The sequence below is a fragment of the Calonectris borealis genome, chromosome 2 (assembly GCF_964195595.1).
Source record: "Calonectris borealis chromosome 2, bCalBor7.hap1.2, whole genome shotgun sequence".
NCBI lineage: Eukaryota > Metazoa > Chordata > Aves > Procellariiformes > Procellariidae > Calonectris > Calonectris borealis.
The window spans coordinates 91,322,051-91,345,221 of NC_134313.1; positions in this window are offsets into that span (position 1 = coordinate 91,322,051).

Consider the following 23,171-nt stretch of genomic DNA (forward strand, 5'->3'; position numbering starts at 1 on the left):
AGATTTGCTAAAAGACAATAGCTAGCTCTTCCTTTGCACAGAATATCTGTCTGTCTGCCAGTTTTTTCTTTTCTCTTTTTCTATCTATCTGCTTATTTCATAGGCTGTTTTGATTTGTGATCTTTTTCAGAAGCCTTTTTTTTTCCAGCTTTGATGGCTTTGGGGATCTTTTTCCCAATAAACTTTAAAACATGGTCAGTGAAGTAGATGATGATCCATCAATAATATATATGTTCTCTGTTCAGGGCCATTGTTAATTTCAGAGCAAAAATGTAGAATTCTGGTTTTTAAATGTAATTATTGACATTGAGAAAAAAGGTATACATAAGACTACCAACCTATTACTCTTGCTTTGGCATTAGCCTGAGGAAAAAGCTTTTGATAATTCTGTAAAGTTTGGTTAAAGCAGGGAGAAGAGAAGTTGTGACAGTAAAAACTTGTTATGATTGTCCCTGGAAAAGGTTCCTGGGATCATTAGTGTCAAGTCCCTTCAGTGGGCCCTGTTTGTGGGACCCCTTTTACCCTGAGGAAAGAAGCCAGCTAGGGATTGCACGGATAGTAAGCAGTAAGTTGAATTAATTGTTCTGAAGGTGGTTATTGTCCCATAGGAAGGGGTTCAAGGATGCAAAAGGGGGAAGCGGCAGTCAGGAGGAAGATGTAAGAATTATTCCGGTGGTGTTAGTCCAACCACGACTGTCCACTCGTCTGGGGGTGCTGGTGAGCAGGCACTGGGTGGCAGGTGCAGAAACTCCAGCATGGCTACAGCACTCCTGTCCTTGCTCCATGTGCTCAGCTTGACTGCTCCATGTGTGCTGGAGCCCATGCCACAGTAATGGAGAGGTGCTGATGTCAAGAGACCTCAAGGGGCCGTCCTACTCAGCATAGCTGGATGGTATTGCTGTGAGGCCAACTTGCGTCACCCACATTTTGTCATCTCCTGCTCATCCTGTTCAACCATCCTGGACTGCAGTCTGGATGGCACTATCATTCTATCTTTGAGGAAAAAAAAGAAGAAAAAAAAATTTCTTCGCTTGGTACTACTGATCTCAGACTCCAAAAACCTTTAGCAATACAAGACAGCTTATTTCACTGAAATGGACATCCCAAATTATTTGCCCTCCTTAACTACTTAATGCTTTTTGGCATTTTTCCAGTCATTCTAATGCGAGTGGGCAGTTGTTGTATATGGAACTTTTAAGCTCAGAGTTTGAAAGGTGGTTTTGCTGATACTAGTTAAACTCAGAGTTATTTAAAGCCAGAAATCAAGTGGGAATATAGTGGCTGTAAGAAAAGATCCTCTTTACTACATCTATCTATTTGTTTTCATATTTGTAGGAGTTTTTCATGCTCTAGTACAATTAAAGCTATCGTTAAACATTTAAATTATAAATGTGGCTTAATGAGTAAATAAATGTTAAGCCTTAAACCAGTCTCTTTGACATGATTACAAAGAGCATATCAAAACATGGTGCTTATCAAACAAAAGTGTGTTTTTACACTCTTTTAGTGAAGTTACGGTTTTTAGATTTCTTCGAGAAATTCACAGTTATGGTAAGGAAAAAGGAAAATGTCTCTAGTTTTTTCTAGCTTTTATAAGTAAGTAAACAGAAAAATCCTATTTTGGCGATGTGTGCTAATGGGAAAGACAAAAGCTTAAAAATGTTGAGCATAAAAGATCTAATACAAGGTCCAATAAATTGAAAAAAAAGTAATTTTTTTACTTACTAAATTTCATATATATGATTTTTTTTGCTGCTTCCCTTTCTTGGCCCTCAAACTGATCAGAAAACACAGAATATTGTCAGCTAAATCAGGGAAACAGTAAATTGCATCTCCTTCGTGTCTTGTGTTTTGCCCTGTTCCTTCTGTTGTTCCTAGTCTCTGCTGGCCAAAGAATAAGTGAGGTGGTGACTAGCATGAAAAACAAAACTGCTGGAGGACTCAGGGGCTCACAGAGTACCTGAAATTACATTTAACTCATTTTTTTTTAACTGACTAGATTTCAACTTGACAGTGTCTCTTTAAATATATTTAGTTGTCTGGATATTTGAAGCCTGAGGTCCCAGTTGCTCAAGACTTTGTGATGTGACACTATAACATGTCTCTTTGGTATGCTACTTGTTTCCTTCCAGCTGTTACAAAAGCAGCTGTTGTACTTTGTACACACAAAGCAGCAGCAAAGGTGCAGCCCTTCTCATTATCTTCTGCTGATGTTTCTACTACCTCCAGGCCTAAGGTCCATTTCTGAGGCCCCAGTGGGACCTGCTAAAAATGGATACAAGAAGGGGAGAAATTTAGGTAAGTATAAAAGTTACCCTTCACCAGCTTTTCTGCCACACATGCACAACAGTTTGATAGTATGATACAACTTGCCTTTGGTATGAAAAGGAAAGAAGAAAGTAATTATTTTATATTTATATTTATATTGTGCCAACAAGCCTTCTCTGGCTATGCATACAGGCTATTATAAAGGTTTAATAGCTACAGGCTGCCCTTAAAAGTAGTCTTCATGACAGCAATCCAAGGCTGACTGACCCGTATATGGCCATGAGACAGTCCTGTATTTCACCTGTGAGATCACACTGCATGCCAGCTAAGATAATGCTATAGATGGCCAGGTTCCCATCTTTCCCTGCTGTGGGCCAGAGCAGTCCCTTCTCACATTCATGCCACAACACAGGAACCCTGTGACCTCCCCTAGCAGCCTGTGTCAGTATCATAGAATCATAGAATCATAGAATCATACAGGTTGGAAAAGACCTCTAGGATCGTGTCCAACCGTCAACCCAACACACCATGTCCACTAAACCATGTCCCTAAGGGCCTCATCTACACGTCTTTTAAATACTTCCAGGGATGGAGACTCAACCACTTCCCTGGGCAGCCTGTTCCAAGGCCTGACCACTCTTTCAGTAAAGAAATTTCTCCTAATGTCCAATCTAAACCTCCCCTGGCGCAACTTGAGGCCATTTCCTCTTGTCCTATCGCTAGTTACTTGGGAGAAGAGACCAACACCCACCTCGCTACAACCTCCTTTCAGGTAGTTGTAGAGAGCGATGAGGTCTCCCCTCAGCCTCCTCTTCTCCAGACTAAACAACCCCAGTTCCCTCAGCCGCTCCTCATAAGACTTGTGCTCCAGGCCCTTCACCAGCTTCGTTGCCCTTCTCTGGACACGCTCCAGCACCTCCATGTCCTTCTTGTAGTGAGGGGCCCAAAACTGAACACAGTATTCGAGGTGCGGCCTCACCAGTGCCGAGTACAGGGGCACGATCACCTCCCTCATGGCTCAACCCTTCAGCATCCTCGCCAATTTTGCTGCCTCGTTCACTTAGCTAACATTTTTTGACATAAGGTAAGTGAAGAGAAGGCTCATGAAGCTGGCCTAAGGATTTGACAGATTCCCCAGTGGGGGAGCCACAGTCAGTGGGACCACTCTCGTGATTTCCTCATACCCACAAGGCATCCGTGAGTTCACCACTAGGACCATGGTACCATGACTGACACAACCCAGCTAGTTCTCTGGTCATTATTACACTGACAGCATGACACAGTCGCTATCATTTGACATGGATGAAAACAGCCTCTCCCTGGTAAGACAACTTCATGTTTATTAAGGGCAAAAATCCACAATTCTTAATCGTGGGGTCATGTGGGTCTTTAGAAGACAGATAAAAGAGCTGTGGGCAGTTAACTTGGGAAAAAAAGAATGAACATGGATAACAATTTATGGCCATGCCATAAATTTAGAGACAATTTATGTCTCTAAAGTGTATCAGTAGCATGTCTCTAACAGAATATCCATACTGGTAGAGAAATATCCATACTGGTAGAGATAATATCCATACTGGTAGAGAAAAAACATCGGGGGCATCAGCTGGCCATATTTGACTGTTATCAATTAGTGACTCAATCTTTTGACAAGGGCAGTTATACTATTGCTGTTATTGTGGATCAATCATTGTCTAGAGGCAACTGTTGACGTGTCTGAAAGCATCTCAGTCACGCTGTGATGAGGTCCATCCCAATCTTCTGGTAGAGCAGCTGACTTACTTGTGCTGAAGAGAGGGAATATGTGATTGTTCTGGGAGTAGTTGTCTGGGAAGGCACCACACTGCTTTTAGTGCTAGTCAGCAGTGGTATAAGAGACAGCCATGTGGCATGGCTTAAATGTCCATACAAGCACACCAACCTTTGCAGCGTACCAAAACCTAGGTACAGTATTTGCCAACTAGGCTCCCCGTTGAATTTTCAAACAGCTTGTAAATGCTCTTGGAAAATACTGGTCTTAAGTTTCTGTCTTCTCTGTAGATAGGGAGAGTAATAAGTTTTAGAAAATTTATCTCATAACCTCAAGGGTACACCACAGGCGCTGCATGGATATGGATTCAGCAAGTAGCCAAACACATGAAGAATGGACCACTCAAGGATGGTGATTGGTTTTTTTATATCCTCTTCTCTCACTCTTGCCAGACCTCCCCTTGCTTTCCAGCACCAATGAAATTTAATAGACAGATTTGTCTATATCTGGGCTTGAATATACTCTTGAAGGTATAGGCTATTTTAGATAAAAGTTATTTTATGAGGCTACTTTAGATAAGGTGTTGAGAAAATGAATTCCACAGTACACATTGTAACATGAGTTCCTTCATGTTTTCAACTTGTGTCACAAGACAGATCTCAAATTATCACAATAACAGATCATATAACAGTTTTAACAGACATGCAATGATACAATGGAACACAGACATGGTGATATTCCACTTTGGTTAAATTAAACTCTTAAATTGATAACCATGATTAACAATTGCTTTTTGTCTACATAGAATCTTTCATTCCCAAATCTGGAAGCTTTTCAACAGGATGGGAGATTATGATATCCTTTTTCTAAAGAATAAGGAAATGATATGTACAGAGGTTAAGTAACTTATCTGATAGATTTAGAGGTAATGCTGGCAATACAAGCAGCACTGCCTAATTGGGTTTTGAATGACTATAGAAATGTTGGTTACAGAAAAGTTTTACTTAGGGTTTGACTCCTAATCCCAAGTGAATCTAGAAAGTTTCAGCACTTTATATGGATCAAGCCTACAGTTGCACTAATCTACCAGTATTAAAAATTTCACTTGTAAGCAAGATCAACTTTATCGCTCTCAACATGCTCAAGCAGCTCAAATCAGACTGAGCATGAGTTTTACCATAAAGTCCTGAGCAACGCAAGTTTAAGGCTTGTAATGTTAAATAATTCATGTTTAAATTAAGCCCCCAGAATTCTTATGCCACCTTACTGTTTGCTGTAAGTAATCTGTGGTATAGCAACAAAACCACACTGTTTTGTACTGATATGTTCCATTCACTTCTACAAGATAGAATCAGAGCTACTGAACTGCAGCTATAATCTCTGTATCAATAGCTAGAAGAAATCCTTTTTACTTCAACAGTTAGGGAGATCCAACAAGGTTGTTGCATGAGGTTCTGCTCCATACAATGCTCTGAAGCTTAAATGAATCACAATATATATCATTATGACAAGTAAAACTAGTACGGTTCCCTGAAATATATTGATTTGCTTTGATAACTGACATACATTATAAGTAGGTTAAGTACCTCTTTCAATGGTGAGGATAACTATTCAAAAATCAGATTAAATTGGTGCAGATTTATCTGTTGGAGGCTTTTTTTGCTAATAGGCTTAAGTGGATATTTTCAGTTTGTGGCTCATTTGCAGAATGCGTTCCTTTTGTCATGCATGAGAAGTGACGAAGGTGCAAGCTATTGCCTCTGATTCCTCTCTGAGCTGTGCTGGAATGCACAGCTCAGAGAATAGCTTTAAATCATGTGAGCAGTGTCCATTCTTAGGACAGTTTTCAGCCATATCCTGTCACAGCCTTTTCAACAGTTATTGAAAATATATATCCTACTCTTTCTGAATAAACTTTCTTACAGTCTAAGGTTTCATGGTTATCATAAGTTGGAGCATATATCTGTGAAATTGCTGTTAACACTTGTGTTAATTCTCCTTATTGACCTGTTGACATATGTTATTTTTGTGCACAACTTCATACTTATTACACAGCATACTCTGTGTTTAGTAAATGTTCTGTCAGCTGATAAGTAAGCACATGAACAGACAGCACCAATATTGTATTCCTGTCTGCAGAACAGTCTTCTGGAGTTCACTCTTGGATATTCTTTGACTGCTTTCACAAAGATGAAGGCTGAGTGACAGAGGTGACTTATCTTGACAAGAGATACCACTGCTTTGCAGAGGACCACAAGGAGGAAAAACAAGAGAATCAAAAGAGAAGATTTGATTTACGTTTTGTTGTACATTCAGTCTATCTGCAATGATATTTTCCTTTGAAGGCTGCTTCTACACTGCCACAAGCACAGAACTGACAATGAGGTATAATTTATCCACAAAAGAAATGGCAGGCTCAACATTTCAAAGTGAAATTTAGTGTAAATGTTAAGTGTAAGTAACAGAAACTGTGCTAGTCACTCATCTGTCTTACCATTCAGTACAGCACACACAATCTACCTGAATTTATATATTCTATACTTAGTATCTAGTCTCTACATAGTATATTCTGTCTCCTTGCCCTTTGTACTTACCTATTTTTTTCAAATCACAGGCAGTTTTGGATATTTTGTCTGTCTGTATTTGGAGTAAGACTGCACAATAAGGCACAATAAAATCGCCACGGCACTGAGTATATCCTTAGTCTATAGGTGATCACACGGAAGTCAATAGGTTTGTTTAATAAAGTAAGGTCCAATGTATGGATAAAAACGTTATTTTTCTATATAAGTTACAGCTATAGTTGTCATTGATTTCCATTGTCTTAATTTCCAGGAAGATTCTGTACAGTTTGATCTATATTCTGCAATCTTACTTATCTTATACAAAACTTCTGAATTAGGCCCCTTTTTCAATAGTCAGGGCAAGGTTCTATAGAGCAGTATTAAGAAAGGAAGAAAAGAAATTCTTCCTTATACTGTGGGGCTCTTCTTTTCGTTGGCTGAACAGAAGGAGAAAAATGTTTCTGGTATTAAAAAGAAAGTTTAAGCTAAATTACATTAGAATTGAAAATTTTAAAGTAATTTGTAGCTAGTGGATAAAACTACATAATCTAGTGAATTAATTTTGAGTCCAGGACTGTAAATCAACAATATGAAATTTAAAAAATAATATTAATTTGAGCTTCTTCTTTAAAAAAATTCTCCCAGAGTGTAAAAGGTAAGCTCAGGTCCACTTAACACCTAAAAGGCAAGTAATTATGCATATGATGCAGAAGAATCAATTAAGCAACAGAGAAATTGTAATATGACCAAGGTCAAATAAGGAAGACAGTGGCAGAATAAGGAATAGAACTCTCTTTCCTTCTGCAGCTACTATATATAAATGAGTTGGAAATTAAAAAGTAATTAGGAGAAATATATTGAATTTGTATTGCTAATGGACTACAGGGTTTTGGCTTTCTTTTCTGTGCTCTGGAAGGGCGCAGGGGACTGATATACATTTGCTGGTAAGTCCTCAGCTGCGATGCATTGATCTGTGTACCACAGGTTGCAATTGTTTGTAATTATGCATTTTATTCTGAAAGCACGGCTCATCATACTTTGGCATACTTAGATATACATTTGAGATTCTCTAGAAGCAACTGTGCTTTACAGTATACAATGTGTATGCAAATCAGCAACAATTTTATGTGTAGAAAAACATCACAGCTCTAAAACTAGCCTATTGTTTGCCTTCCCTTATTCTTGACTAACATTTTATAACCTAAACAAATAAAACCTGGCATTTAACATTACACTTTTTTACAATTGTGAGGTGAAAGCAGGGCCTAAGTTTAAGCTTTCTCAATTGGTGGATGAAATTTTCATAATTTCCATTATATTCTTGCACGTACAAAATAATGCAACACTACTTCTACTTGGGGCTGCCTTGTGTACTTGTAACAATAGTATTTTTATATATAATTTAGTACACATAAGTATAATTTAGCAGAATATCATAGTCATATGCTTGACTATAGATGACTTCAAAGAAGCTTACAACAACTCCTACCAGCTATTATTTGCCACACATGCTTTAGCTATCAGGCAGATATTTTGCCCAGGAATGGCAACGAGCACTGTGCATTGTCCTGTTTCCTATTCCTGTCCTGTTCTTTCCCATTTTAAAATGTTGTCATAAGGGATTCGAGGCCACGTTATGACTATGCACACTATAGATATCACCCCCCTGCCTTAATTCTTTTGGAAAAGTCAGTTGCCATCAATCAAGAGTATTGAAGGGAGCAAGGCAAAGGGAAAAACATGAAAAGAGCTACTTTCCATGCTTTTTGGCTTCCAGCTGGGATAACCCAGAAAAGAGTTTTTAAAAAAAATATAAAAAGATTGTATGACAGAGCTGTTTTTTCGCTCTCTGTTATTTTTCTTTTTTCCCCCAGTCAAATGAAGAAAAAGAAGGTAGAGTGTAAAACCAAACTCTAAAAATACAAAATAGCGGTATTTTTTCAGTTGCAATTGAAAAGAATTGTCTTACACTCTAAAAATATTATTTCAACATGAAATGTTCATTTCAAACAGTCTAAATAGAAATATATAAAATTTCATAAATTACTTTTCTACATGGAAAACTTCACTAGGGATATTAGGGATTAGCATTTAAGCCTCTAGTCTGGATGTGGCTGGGTATCTGGATCTGCTAGAGAATCCATTAAAGGATTCTGTTCCTTGAGTGGCAGCTGCTGCTTTTTGTGTATGTGGAACATCAAGTGCATCTGCATGCTTGCAGGAGAGTGGAAAACTCCTCCCCTCCCATTTACAACTATTTTGTGAACACAGCCTTGCAGTTCCAACTGCGATGCAATTATGAACAAGTACTAGATGACACAATTTAACTATGTTTGCCTCACAGGAAAAAGTGTTTAAGAAAGAAGTGAGTCTACTTGCAGTAAAATGCACGTTCACAGAGAATTTACAAAAGGAAAAAAATAGCAAACTTACTATAATTGAACCGGTAACAAAGTTCATGTTTTCATTATATGAAAGGTCCGTCTTTGGAGAGATGCAATATTCTGCATGAAAAACAGCAATATCATCCAATATGACACAACTGTGACATCACCTTGGCCTAGACAGAGCAGATCTTCAACAATTATAAGATGCTGCAATCTCCTGAAGGTTTTTAATTAAAATGTATTAATCTTGTTATTTAGAGGATTCTAGTGTCAAAGACTTCAGGAAGAGAAAGATTGTAATAGACTTACAAAATTTGCTGTTAGAAGGAGAGATAATCCTGAATAGATACAATTTTTAATGCTAAAATATTAACACATTATTGAATATGATTATTATAATGTTTGAAAAGTGAAGGATTGGTTTAGGGATTACAACATTAATGATAATATTTTAGCACCATTTCTTTTGTCAGTATCTGATAGAATAAAATTATCTGTTGCTTTCCATGTCACGAAAGACTATGAAATGCCCCAAAACGTGGCAAATTTCTGCTCAGAGAAAGCAGACTACAAGTTCAGTATAGGAACTAATTTTCTTGCCTATCTATTTCTTGATTGTAATGCTTTGTAACAGCCAAGTGCCAATAATAGATTTCTTTGAGTTCTTTAAAACAGAAAAGGTCCAATTTTTATAGAGTAGATTTTCATTTCACAGGCACAGGACAGTGTACAGACTGGTTTGGGTCAATTTATACTGCATTTGCCTGTGGAAGTAATAGGCAGATGGTCATTACTCTTAATAATCTAATGTTTTGTTCTGTTTGAGAGGAATATGTAGGTAAAGTCAATAGCTAAAAAAGGCAGGGAATAAAACCCCAACATTAAGAAAAATAATGTTAATTAGAAGATACCAAGGAATTTGTGAATGTGTAGTATTTCTCTAATGGATCTTCTTGTATAAAATGTCTCTTATCATTTTAATCAAAATCTATTTGTCTTTGGAATTGGATGGCTGTAGAAAGAATTTAAAATTAAGGTTTATGGTTAGCAAAAGAGTTCTTAGTACCATTTCAAAAAGTTAATGGTACTGGCAGGGAAAAAGAAAAAGTTTCATGAAGCAAGGAAATAGATGCATGCAGTGATAAGTCTTAGGGGGTTAGTTCTCATTCAACAGAATTTGGCTGCTCCAAAGGAGACTGGTATTGATCAAAAAGCTATTTAAGTCAACCAGAATGTTTCTAGTCACTCAATGGGAATTAAGCCAGGCTGTGGGAATCCAAACAAGTAGGTATGTATGTTTTGGTATGTGCTGCAGACTCCTACTGAAATCTCCAGAAATCTCTACCATTGAAGTAAGACAGAAAATCAGTCATGTTTAATGCAAGATTTGCACTGTAGTTTGTGAAAGCCTGATTAATTTTTTTTTTGGTGCTGGGCACAGCAAAGAATCTCTGTTTTCTCAGAAATTAAGTAGATGAAAATCCTTCTAATACCCGTGGTTTGTACTGCCATAGACACAAGCATATTTAAGTAGCAGGACTGTGATTGTGGTTTGATTAGTTTATTTATTCCTTTAACAAAATTTATTAAACTTTATCACCAGCGACATGCCCAAATGTGACAGTTATGGATAGGCTCAATTATGTCACCTGAGGTGGGTCCTGCTGTGAGTCCTGTGCCATTGAGCTCCTGGGCCACATGGTCCAGACACTGTGACCAGTATTGACATGGTGCTTTCAGGTGTCAACCCAGAAGATGTGAGGATATAGGGTCGGGGGAAGCTGTCCACAGGCCAGTTTAAGCCACCCATAAAACTGTGGCAGAATTAAAAGGTAGGAAATACTATCGATACAAAGGGAGAGACCTTTGTGGAGAGAGCAATTTCAATCATATGAATTCAACAGAGTGTGAGACCTCTAAGGGTACATATAACTCTTACAGGAAGATAGACATAAGATGTCACTATGGACAAGAGTTTAGTCTGGTTCCTGTCATATTACTGTCTCTTTAAATAAAAATAACTGCCCTTATGAGAGACAATGGTTACATGGTTATGTTTATGTTGATAGGGTGCAGCCAGGAGAAATACTGTGGAGAACAGCTTAAGCAGTGCCCGGTCCATGTTTTATCCTCAAAATTGCTAAGCTATGAACTGCTTTCCAGAGACCAGGCATTAGGCCAGTGCTCGGATGAGAACTAGTACTGTCAGGACAACTCATTGACAGATTTTTTTGTAAAATGCACAACACTGAGTATACCCATAGTATATAGTTCATATGAATCCTTCACAGCAATATATACAACAACTCCATGTTATGTCAAACATATATCTATATCTTCTGTGTGACCTTTATGTTTTTTGTGTATCTTCAGGTGAATTCTTTGCTGTGCTCTGCATCTGTGTGAGCAATTATTTTTGCTCTGGCTGCATAATTGCCCAGTTCTTTCTCTTACATTTTCCAGCACTGTGAATTTAATTACTCCTCGTCTTGAAGTAATTTCTGTTTTACTCTGTTAGCTTTGCTCCAGGGTGGTCCCTCATGAGCTTAGAAGTGCAAGGGTTCAACTATCTCAATAGCGTCACTCTAATGCAAAGCCATATCAAGCAATTCAGTGGTACAGGCTGTACACTCCTCCGAAGCTTGACTGTAGAACACAGTTGCATATTTAAAGGTTAATATTAATTCAAGATTTTTTGTTGCTGTGTGAGGGAGTTGGTTTTTTTTCCTCTATCTGAAAGAGTTCAGAGGATTTTTTATTATTATTTTAGTTTACCAGGAGATAAAACATGCAAATCCAGCTGCTACTCAATATTCTTTCCAGAAAAAAATGAGGCAGTGAACTGGATTGAATAGGAAAGGGGTGAGCATGTGTTATGTGCATGTTGGGAGACTAGAGGTTCATTCCCTCAAGACAATATGAATTCTCTTGCTTTTCAGTGAGTCAACATAGCAATTGTGCACTGCCCTGAGCGTCTGTGATGGTGTGCTCAGTGGGGCAGAAATAATTTTTTTCATTCATGTTATTCTTAGGAGCCCTCTTTGTTTTCCTCTCAAAGGGAGTAATCTCTGGGCTAAACTTTTAGTCATTGGGGATAGGACTATGCATCCAGGATAAGAACTGTTTTGCCAAACACAAGAAATAGCAAAACTTGTTCCAAAAATAATAGGATACCTGAAAAAGAATAATAGGATACCTGAAAAGAGTGTGAAAGAACCAATCTTTTCTATAGTAGCATGACTCCAGGAGCTGGGTCCTCAAGATACACAGAGCCAGTGACTTGTATAACTGTAAAGACTCTCACAATTAAATCATAAAAGTTGCTATTCCTCTCCCCTGTGGGGTGGGCACTGGAGGTATTGTAAGCAGACGCCCAGCCTGATGTGGTTTTGCCTGGGATTTCAGATTCCACCCCAGACTGGCATCTTCCTGTCCTGTTGCTTGTGGTTGACTAAGCAGCCTGAGTGTCTTTGTTTCATGAAGCATGAAACTACATTTGTAAGCGTTAAAGTCCAAAGGGAAAAAGTGAAAGATAACTTAAAATGCTGTGTGTAGTCTAGTGGAAAAAAACACCTATGCAGCAACTTTTTAATGAAATTATTTTTGATTAGACCAGGACAAAGCAGTGCATGCCATGCACTTTTCTATGAAGCAAGCAAAACGACTTTAAAAATGTTCTGAAAGTTAATATCCTCAGTTGGGCATGACTAAAGGTTTGGTGGTGGGTTTTTTTTGTTGGTTTTGTTCTTTTTAAAATAATCGTGCAGAAGGAAGACTATAGTTAATTTAGGTTTGGAGTTACAATACTTCATTTGAATCTTGAAAATACAATTTTTTCTTCTTTCTCTGCTTTCCCTCTTTCAACTGTTTGAAATCTTACGTAGCTGAAAGGACTCTGGCTTTCTGGGGGACATTACAGAGGGACAGCAGGAAAATGAAGAATGAGAGACATAAGCATTTATCCTATAACTAGGAGTTTCCCAGTTCTGTAGTTATCTCTGAGGGTGGCTTCCTTTTCAGTCTTAAGCATGTCCAGTTTCAGCCTTTTTTATAGTTATATCCCTGAAGTCATCTGCCCACATATTTTCCATCTTTTATTAGCAATTGTAAGTATGTGGGGATCCTGCAATGAAGTCCAAAGTTTATTTCCTAAGTTTAAAAATTTGTCCCTCACTGTTTTGATTGGGGGGGAGGGAGAACGTTTGTGGGGGGTTTTTTGTTTGGGTTTTTTTTTTTGTCACAGAGATAACGTTACCCTTGCTTTCAAATGTGGGTTTTGACAGGGTTCACAGAAACCTGGAGGGCTGGATGGGTCATTGCTACTCTGTTTTTTCAAGGGCCAGGTATGGTTTTTAACCAGAAAAGGAAATCATCTAGAGGTTTTTAGGTCTGAACCTGTCATGATTGATTAGTTTTCACCTTTATGCTTTCCTATAGCAGAGGTCTTAATTTAGGGATTATCTTAGAAAAATCTCACAGCTTAGTTCCACAATATGCCCGGCCTACAGCTGGTATACCCAATGTGTTCAGAAAGCTGGCAACAAACTCAAAACTGCAGCCAAAGTGTTGCCTGTTGCAAAAAATATCAAGAGATTCGCAAGAGGCTTCAAGGGCTTGGGGAAAGCAATGTCCATCTACGGATATGTATAGGACACATCCCCTTCTTTATGCATAATCCCTGACTATACTGCAGAATTGTTCATATCCTCTGACAAAGTATCATAAGGGAAGGCTGCTGGTACCCCTGCCCTGGACACACATAATTGTATTTAAATTTCAGAGTTACATGTTAACCTTATATGCAAAGATTGATTATGCCATTTTGAAAACCGCTTAATTATTTGCACGTCTTTTGCTGCCTGCCCATCTTGGTTAGACAAGTAATCACCCACCTTAAAGGGATTCCTTACGTCTTCTCTGTTTCACTCCTCCAAAAATAAAACTTTGGAAATTCAATTAGAAAAAACATTATGGGGGGAAAAAAAAGAAAAAAAAGAAAAAAAGAAGACCTCGCGGAAGTGTGAAGACAGGAAGTGTTTTCACAGAACGTTAGGAGACAAACAGGTCTTCTGTTAGACACGAAGCCTTACTGAACATCCAGTTCAGCTGTTCAGATGATCGGTTAATAGAAATACACTTGTGTGCGCTCTTGTGTATTTTCTTCATCCACAAAGATGAAGACATGCTTTGGAAAACATCTCTTTGACATGAATCTGGCTTTTCTCTTTCTCCGGTTTTCAGATAAATAACAATTGCTAGAGGGCAAAGAAACAAATTATTACGAGAAGGGAACAAATGAAATCTAGAGAATATAAATACTTGGTCATTCCCTATTGATGATTTCTGAATATGCCATATTTTGTTAATAACGTGATAGCTTTTTTGACACAGATATATTCTGAATGACTTCAGGTATTATTTTATCCTCCTCAGAATACTATTTTTCATATTGTTCTTATTATTATCATGCTTCTTTTCAAACCTTTCAAATATTGATTTACAAATAATGTAAATCAATTTCACCCACATCTTCTTTCAGCATCTTTTAATTTGAAAATGTAAAATTTTAAGATCCACAGAATGAGCTGGAGAATAATTGGGAATCTTCTTATTCTTTAAAATTCTTTCTTAAAAAGGATTTTTAAGGGCATTTGTTTTCCAAATATCCTTTATATATTTTTTTTTATTTTCCAAAATAAAGCTTAACATAGAGAAGACAGAAAGAAATCAAAATGCATACTTAAGAATAAAATCTATATGTTTGTACAGAAACAAACTGTGATAAAAACAAAGAGTAAAAACATACTTTTATAGTCTTATGTCTGATATGAACAAACACAACCCCCGAGGCTTATGTATACATCGCAGTTTTCTGTTCAGGAATACCTCTTCAAGGTAAATTCATGGATTGTATGAACAGTTATAGATCTATTGGTTTAGTTTATTTCCACTGGTTTGGTTTACCCAGATGAGAAGATGAAAATCATGTAATTGGTAGCATATTCTAAGGGGAGACAGGACCAACTAGGAATGGGACACTGGTCTCACTTTCCTTGGTAGAGGTCCAGCTCATAGTGTACTTTTTACCCACTTGCGTATCTGAAACACCTTATTTTCACTTATTTTTCAACTAAAATGTTAGCAACATAAAAGCTAATAACTGTATTTTTAAGGAATCCTTATGCTCTTTCTCTGCATAAATGAACAAACTGCATTCAAGCTTTTGTTTAATAATATTACGATTTAGTAAAACTATAACAACTTCAATGAAGAGCTAGAAAATAGAAAATATGATGGGGGGTGTTAAGAACTAATTTTCAATTTTAAAAACAATCTACCATGCCTGTATTGTCCAATTTACATTTTATTATCTTATATTTTTACACAGCAAACATTTCTGATTTTTCTGCTTTTTTGTAAGTGCAGTTATTAAAAATCATTGACATGGCATTGTTAAGAACATCTATACATACATTTCAACCAGAATAGTACTGAAAACCTGAGAAAAGCACTGAAAATGTGGGTTGATACTATGGCAGTGGTTCATACCTTAAGCCACTCGGGCATACTGCTACAAGTTTGAGACAGATTTTCATCTTCTACTCTGAAGAAAAAGCACACTGATGCTCAAATGAGTTTTAGAGAAATGTGTGATTAGAATCAGCAGTATACTGAGTTCTGTGCATTTTTAAGATAACTCAGACCCCCAACGACAGTGCTTCATAATCAAACTTTTGGAGCTTTACAATAAATCTGTGTAGACTATTTATCAAGCCTTTTGAAATAATAAACATAAAGTAACCTATCCTGCAAACTGGGATTGATGTCCACATTTATAAACAGTCACAGTTTAATAATGTACTAGTCCTGCATTTTCAATTTAATTTCTCTGTGACAAAAAGAGTAAATTACACCAATTTTCTTTGCTGTCTAAAGTTTTTATTTTCAGCAAAAAAAGTCCCCTGCCAAAAAATTAGATTTTAAACTAAAGTATATGTTAAAGACTCCTCTGATATGGAACTCTTCCAACCATGAAAACTTTTTTTCAATAAAAAATTCAGTAAAAAAGTAGAAAATTGTAAGAAGGAAAATTCAGGACATGTCCAGAATATACGTGCATATGTGATATTGTAAGGTGGATACATACACATGTCAGTAAAGTATTGTAAGAAAGACATATATATTCAGAATATAGTGTTGTTTCCATTTGTTTAAAAGAACATAGTAAGTTCTTTAAGGAAAAAAAAAAGTATCAGTGGTGTTTTATGATACGCAAAGGGGAAAAATAAAACCTAAACCAAACACTAAAAACTAATTTGCACATGATCTTTAACTTGTTCCCCTGCTAGACTCAGTGTAAAATATAACATCTCTGTTATGAAATATATTTTTTTATATATATATAAATAAATATATATATATAAAATAACAGATGGACAAAGCATCTCTGATAAAATCTAAATGTCTTACAATCTATTTTTATTTCAGAGATAGGAGAAAAATAAAACTGTGTAGTAATATGAAGGTGAAACTGTTAGAAGCATCTGAAATTTTTAATACATTTCAGTGCACTTATTTATGAATATGTCTAACAGTGCATACAGAAAAGCAGCAGAGGAAGTTCTTTGTACAAGTAACACCTGCTCTCTATTGCTCAGATGAGTCCAAACAGGTGTATTTTTGCAGAAGTAAGTGGAATTGACAATTAAATCTCCCTATAAAGCTGTCAAATACCAGATACCGGAGCTGGATATTTTGTCAGTTTCTAGAAGCCTTTTTCGCTGGACTCAGATTTTCACTTTGGGGTGATATCATGTGTGAGCAGAGTGCATCCTTTTTGCGTGATAGCTTCAAAAGAAGCATGCTGAAATCCAAGCCTCTTTTGGTCGAACTTGGCCTTGAATTTCTTGGCCTCAGAACTCAAGGAAATTTTAATTTCACTAGGACTTTGGTCTTGCTTCTTTAAGAACATGCCAAAACTATGAATATTACAGATTTTATTATATCTTCAGGTCTAATAGACACAGTTCATACCTCAACGGATGTCAGTGAAAGCGATGGTCAATCCAACTTCATTGATTTTTTGTGCATTCCCATTCTTAATAGGTTTTATATACTCAATATGGGAAGAAATAGGAAAAAAAAATACACATCTAAATCTTCTGGTGTTGACATAATTTTAATGGAAATGTATTTCTATCTCTGTAAAAATACCAAATACTTGCTGAAATAATTTCTGTGAAAAATGAAAATTAGAAACAACTATGTGATTCTTTTTTTCAATTAATGCTTATTAATTGGCATTAATAGAAATTGTGTGCACACTAAGAATAGTGAATAAATCCCTAAGCAATGTAATAACAGCAGAGCTTAACTAATAAAAGCAGTTTTAAATGAAAACTTGAAAGAAATTAGTGCTGCATGGAATGATTATTAAAAGCATGTTGAGAAAAATATCTGTATATTTTTCCCCACATTTAGTAAGACAATAAAATAATAACAATAAATTGAAACATTGTTTTTCCTCTGAAATGGAGCAGTATCCATGTAGCAACAGACTCTTCTTGAAGTCAAACAAGTATATTTTAAATAATTAACAGTGAACTATGTATCTAAGTATCAGCAAAAATCTGCTCAGTAGCAGAAGAAAGTCAGAATCAAACGACACATAACTGCTCCTTCTGTAGACTGTTCTTCAGGAGCATTTTTTTCCTTTATGTAATAGTTGCTTTGGTGACCTACTTCTGTAGTTTCATGGGAAACCTCACATCCTATCACCCTTGCTTTTCCCTACACTTTTCAAAAATAAGAAGAAAATTAGGAAATAAATAGAATTGTAAGCTCTTTGTTTTTCTTCTGACACAGGTCGCTAATTTGTTGATTTTCTTTGTACTATCCTTTGTACTTTATTATTAGCATTAAGGGTGTTCATATATAACGGCATTTTCCAGGCCAGATCTGGAGCATATGCAATTTTTGTTCTCAGGTCTGTTTACTGTAAAACTTCTGGGAAAATGAAATTGATGATTTACAGTATTATGGAGTATAATTTCTAAATCATTTTGGTGGCAATGCTGTGTAAAACCCATTGTGCATCAACAGGATCCTTACTTCTAAGTCATGTAAAAATATTTGAAAACATGCATGTGACAAGCAAATCCTGATAAAGGGAAAATGAAGATATGTCCACTGCAGAGTGATAAAAAATAAAAATTTGCCAAAGGTCATATACTGACATAGGGGACCAGATTTCTCAGCAACAACATTTGTGCTCTTAATAATCATTGCTATAAGTCACAAGGGAAGCACTTACTGCTTCTCAGTGGGAAGACAAAGTCCTGTCCAATGTGTGGTAACAAATGTTTAACATGAGGCAGCCCTTGGAGTTCCTTTGGGAGAGGGCAAGAGAATGCAACTTGTCTTCTCACAAAATTACCATTGCACCTTGGAAGAGACACAATTAATGATTTTATAAGTATTTTTTTCACCCGCCGCACACTGAGTAGCATTACAGCTGTTTTTGCTCAGACTCAAAAATCCTCTAAACTTTGTATTCACTTTCTAGATTTCAGGAAGGGATTATACCTGTGAACAGCCAGTTCCAGCAGAAAGCATCACATAGCTAAGCAGTACCTTGTTCTATAGGTCATTACAGCTCCTTTTGTGGTGGTTAGTATCTGTGTAACACTTTTCATCCTTGAAAGATTGAAAACATACAGACAATAATTAATCTTCCCTGCACTGCTATAAGGTAAGTAAACACTGTTAATCCTATCTGATGAATGGGAGAACAGCACAGCTGGGTATTCCTGGTCAAATTGAAGTTCATGAGTCATAATTTCACATATGGAATTTAAGAGGTTTGTTTACATGTGACGTTTGCACCACTTTAACTGTATCAGCTTGAAATTTGGTAAGGTTAAAAAAGGTACAAGCTCTAGAGTGGATATAGGTGAACTGGTATAAAAAACATTTCTACTGGAATAGCTTATTCACATTTGATTATTGTGGTAGAATAACTGTGATAGTAATACAGCAGCATCTACTCTACTATCTGTACTGATTGCACTATTTTAGTTAAGAAAAAATTGTACTCAACTCTAATAACAAGTGTGTAAAAAAATATAGACCTGGCCTTTAACAAAAAAAAAGCAATGAAAAAGTTAGACAGCTTTCTCACTTACCTGTCTTTACTACTTTTGTTAGATTGCTCGCAATCTAACACTATTTTGTTGTAATCCCAAGTGTGCTGTGCCTCACTCACTGTGTCTGCACTTTTATACATTTTGGAATAAGCAGTGAGAACACAACCAGCTGAGCCAGTTTCATGCAACTACTTTGTTATATCTGGACAAGCAACCTGTGCTGGTGGGCTGGAAAATACACTCTGCTTCTCCAGTCTCAAGTAACCAGAGGATAGTGGCCATGAGCTATCTCTAAGTTGCAAGTTGTAGTTCCATTTGCAAATACATTATTTTGGGGAATTATAGGTAGCTCTACAGTGTTCATATAAGTATTACACCTGAGTTAGGAGAAAGACTACGAAGGATTGTAATGTATGCTTCGGTTCAGCCTGCAAGGACAAGACAGCCCTGACAATATAATTTAGAACAGCTCTCCTGCTTTCTTATATTAATCCCAAATTACAAAGGAGAACACTAGCCTGCTGTACAGAATACGGCTTCCTTGCTTTGTGAATAGCTTTGATATCTGTTAAGTGTAATATTTCTTGATAAGATGAAGGTGGGAGACTTTTATACTGTATCTAGTTTGCCAGTCGTATGGGTGCCCTGGGATGCTGATGGACTCTTCTAGACTTGTCCAGAGCAAGTCCAGCTTCCTACTAGCCTGCGCCTCTAGGCTGCCTTTTGATGGGAACCCAATCATGGAAGGGAGAAGACAGATATTTGGGGTGCATCCAGACCTTGCCCTGACATGGAGTCAGACAGGGCATGCATTGAAGTTCCACAGTTTGAGTATAAACCTAGTGGCCCAGGATCCAGCAAAATGTCCAAACCCTGCACCTCTGAAGTCACAGTTCCACATGGCTCCACAGTTGGCACATAGTTTCAAAAGCCTTAATGCTGGAGGTGAATTCCTTCTTAATGAGACCATTTATCTAGTGAAAACTACACCTATTGAGTTCTACCCCTTGCCATCTTGCCATATGTCAGTGCTATTGCCATTTTATTAGTAGAACAGGATGAAAAAGTAAAATTTAGTTTCAATGTTAAAAAGATTGTAAAAATGTTCCTAGGCATACATTTTTAACTCTGAATAGATACTAACTGAAAAACCATGTTCAGTTTCCTCAACCTCATTTAAAAATTTAATTCTGCTTGGATTTGGATCTTGCCAGAGTTCTTTTTCCACTATGGTAATAATAGAGGATATCATAAATGAGCACTACTTTTTTCTTAATCTTAAGCATTGCCATTAATCATTCAGTTCTCTAGTTGCATGAATATTTAGCGTCCTGAAGCATTTTTTAAGAGACTGACATGTCTGAAAACCATTATAAACTTTAACTTTCTAACTGTAATGATGTTCAAGATGAAGATTGCTCACGACAAGAAGATGAAGAACATTCATGACAAGTTCTCCTTGAAGAACAACCACCACTGATAGAACAAATTTCTCTGCCCTTTTCTGATATTTGAATTACATGTTGCTTTCACTTTTTGTCATAGCTGGGTGTCAACCAGTTGGCTGCCTCCCAGCTTCTGTTAGCAGCTTTCTGTATTTCGATAAGTCAGTTCCTCGGCAAAATTTGCTGGATGATTGAATCCTCATCAGAGAGGAGGAAAATAAGATATATGTTTCAAGTAACCCAGGTCCCCCTTTAGATAAGTAAAGAAGCCATGTGTTCTGTTTATCAGGACAGCAGGCTGCAATAACAGATGCTTCTTTACCACCTTGCTTACTGAACATCAGCTATTGCCTAGAGCTAGGCTTCAAAGAGATGAATAGAGCATGAGGAAGTCCAATAGCAAGGCTGTAGCAAGGCAAGATTGGTTTAACGTTGTGGGTGGGGGAGTGGGAAGAGAAAGAAGGCCTTTAACCTCAATTTTCTACTAAAATATGTCAATAACAGCAGCATCTGGCATTTCGGCTTTCAAATCCTGATGAGAGGTAAATTAACCCTTTTAATTATTTTGCATTGTACTCCCCTCCTCCTCTTTTCCATAGCTATGGGCAGACTTGTCCCTGGTATGTAGTTAGAAACTATACAGGGATGGACTTAATTGTAACTATTTTGTATTTTGCAAAAATAAGAATAAAATTGTAAGTGATGAAAAAGCAATTCAAATACCTTGTGCTGTAAACATGCAAAAAAAAAGAGAGTGCATCTCCCATGAAACATGAAATAAAGAGCTTGCTCTGGAAATGGATTGGGCTCTTCCTGCCTCATGAAACAGTCCAGCCCCAAAGCCTTTTTCCTGTTTTCTGACCCATCATGCATTTTATCAAAAATTAATGTTAGCTTTATTGAATACAGAAACAAACAAACAACATAGGGAGATGAAATAAAATTATCTAAAGCTGGAAAAAAAAATCATCCAACTGTCAAGTTCAAGCTTTAGGACTTACCCTGTTCCCAGAAATCTTGTTCTGTTCTATCTATATGCTGCATAGAATTGCTACCTCAATGTAAGACAATTACAGCCTTTTTTCTTTTTCATTTGTGTTTTCCTTCTCCATGTGGATTGTTTCCAGTTGTTTGTGTATAAGTACTGAGGCAGCCAAGTTTGCTTGATCTGATTTTTAGACAGTTGTTAAAATAAATATATGATGCCCTCCCTCCCACTAAATAGCAGTAGTTAAAGGAAACAAATATGTTTAGTTCAGGATTCATAGCAATATCAGACTGTGCATTCAAGGAACTACTTCATTTTGTCAGTTTTTTCATCCTCCTCTGAGTTTTCCCTGGAATAATAAAGTATAGTTGCAAGGCACATATGCAAAACCAGAGTTCAAAAACATATGTGCTGTTTATATAGTAGACTATAATTGCAAAATTCTTTTGATTTTTTAAAATCAGGAAAACCATACTGCTTTCAATAATCGGTACTAAAGAATGGCCTTTCAAAAAGGGGACCCTGATTTTTCACGAGCACCAATACTCTTCCTGTTGGTGGGGAAGTCAATGAGATTGTCAGCACTCTACACTTCTGAAATTCAAAATTATTTTAATTATAAGAGTTGAAGGGTGCAATTCTTTGATTCTGAGGATTTATATAGCGATGAAATATCTCGCCCATTTGCAAAAATGTTTACTAAGTTTGTTTTCTCTTATCCAATGTCAATGTTTTGATTCCCAAACCCATCTGAAAATTTTTCCATGCTTCACCTGAGTGAAACTCAAAAAGAGAGGAAGATATTTGTTGAGTTAGTTTTGATTTTTTTGGTTGGTGGGTTTTTTTTTTTTTGGAGGGAGGGCAGGGTTGCTTTTTAGGGAAGTACAGAATCATTCACAAGATAAGAAGAATAAATTCATAGGAATCTGGATACCTCTATGGAATAAATACTATCAAAAAAGTAGCATTGTAGATCAGAAAGGAAGATATTTTTTGAGGAAAAGACCTAATACTAAGTAAAAAATGCAAGCAGCAGTTCCACAGAACATTAAAATATTTTTCAGTTGTCATACAAAAACAAGCCTATATAACGGATATCCTACTAATGGAGGGGAAAAAAAAATCTTTTAAAGATTTAGCATTGAGCTCACACTATTCTTACACCTGTAACTCCATTGTGTAATTAATGCAAAGTATAAAATATACATAATTACACTAACATAAATTTTAAAATATAGAACATATATTAAAGTCAAATTTCTTTCTTCAAATACAGATAATAAGTATCAGTATCTGGAAAAAAAAAACCAAACAACCTTCATATCATACATACGTAGTGGAAATTTTTTTCATTTGAATTGATCATTCCAGGTTTTCTTCAATGAAGAGAACATACTAAATTCTCCTGGAAAGTCAATGTAAAGTGGTGGTATTTTTACAGCATCTTGGCTATTCTTTATCCCTGGAAAGTTTCTAAGCCAAGTTCCTTGTAACACCAGAATATATACTGTGCAAAAAAGGTATTAGACAGACAGTGAGAAGGAGACCAAGGGAGCCATCGTTCTTGGCTGAATTTTGTTTATTTTCTTTCAAGAATCAAAGAAGCTTTAGCTCCTTCTAGATT